At 41.6% G+C, this 1,075-nt stretch overlaps 1 non-coding gene across 1 annotated transcript; it reads right to left on the bottom strand.

Annotated features, from left to right (window-relative positions):
* Positions 1-408: 408 nt before the first annotated feature.
* On the bottom strand, positions 409-481 carry Trnak-cuu. Its single transcript has one exon. It is a non-coding gene; the product is annotated as a tRNA-Lys (tRNA).
* Positions 482-1,075: the final 594 nt, after the last annotated feature.

Below are 1,075 nucleotides of genomic sequence, written 5' to 3'. Positions count from 1 at the left end.
ATTCTCCTGTCTCAGAGATCCGGCTGCCTTTTGGCAGATATGAGCCGAGATCCAGCATTCTCCTGTCTCGAATCTTCAAATTTGGTACCAGAAGAAAAGACAATATTCTCATGGTATCTTGTATGTATGTCGCACTGTAATTTATTGGTATTTGTTTAAAAGGAAATCTTTATGTTTGTTAAATTCTGCAATAAATTAATTGCCATGTTAAGTGTGACAATTGTGTGAAGCCTCCCTTCAGTGCTGTCCATAGGAAGGCAACTCTGGTTGCCTGGCGCCCATAAAATTGAAATTCCTATGAGGTCAGCCCACGACTCAAGAGATCGGAGCCTGCCGGGAGCTGCCGGGTATTAACTATGGTAGGCGGTCCCATCGGATCATAGGCCGAGGGAAGGCGTGACAAAATGGCGCCCAACGTGGGGCCCGAACCCACGACCCTGAGATTAAGAGTCTCATGCTCTACCGACTGAGCTAGCCGGGCTCGCTTCTTGGTATCGAAAATTTATTCAGAATTTCTCTAGCATCATGCAGCCTTTGAATGCTTTAACTTCCAAAAAGAATAAGTATGATTGGACAGAGGAATGTGAGCATTCTTTTAAAGTTATTAAGGAGAAATTAATATCCGCTCCTATTTTAACATGTCCTGATTTTTCAAAAGAATTTGAATTACACTGTGATGCTAGCAATCAAGGTCTAGGAGCAGTCTTGTACCAAGAAGATAAGGTGATAACTTTTATTAGTAGGGGCACCTCTAAAGCAGAAAAGAAATATTGTACTACTGAACTTGAATGCTTAGCTGTATTGTGGGCTATTGAAAAGCTGAGAGGATATCTTGAGGGCTATGAGTTCACTGTGGTAACAGACCATGCTAGTTTAGTTTGGTTAAATAATTTAAAAGACCCCAGAGGGAGATTGGGTCGTTGGGCTGTCAGAATGCAGCAATACAGATTTAAGATTGTGCATAGAAAAGGGAAGGAACATACTGTTCCAGACGCTTTATCTAGAAACCCATTACCGAATGATGGGATAAGTTTAAACTTAATTACAGTCATGGGAGAGAGCCAAGATATTTGGT

Source organism: Ischnura elegans, chromosome 4 (genome assembly GCF_921293095.1).
Source record: "Ischnura elegans chromosome 4, ioIscEleg1.1, whole genome shotgun sequence".
NCBI classification, from domain to species: domain Eukaryota; kingdom Metazoa; phylum Arthropoda; class Insecta; order Odonata; family Coenagrionidae; genus Ischnura; species Ischnura elegans.
Note: the sequence above shows the minus strand (reverse complement) of the source record. Positions and strands in the feature narration are given on the sequence as shown.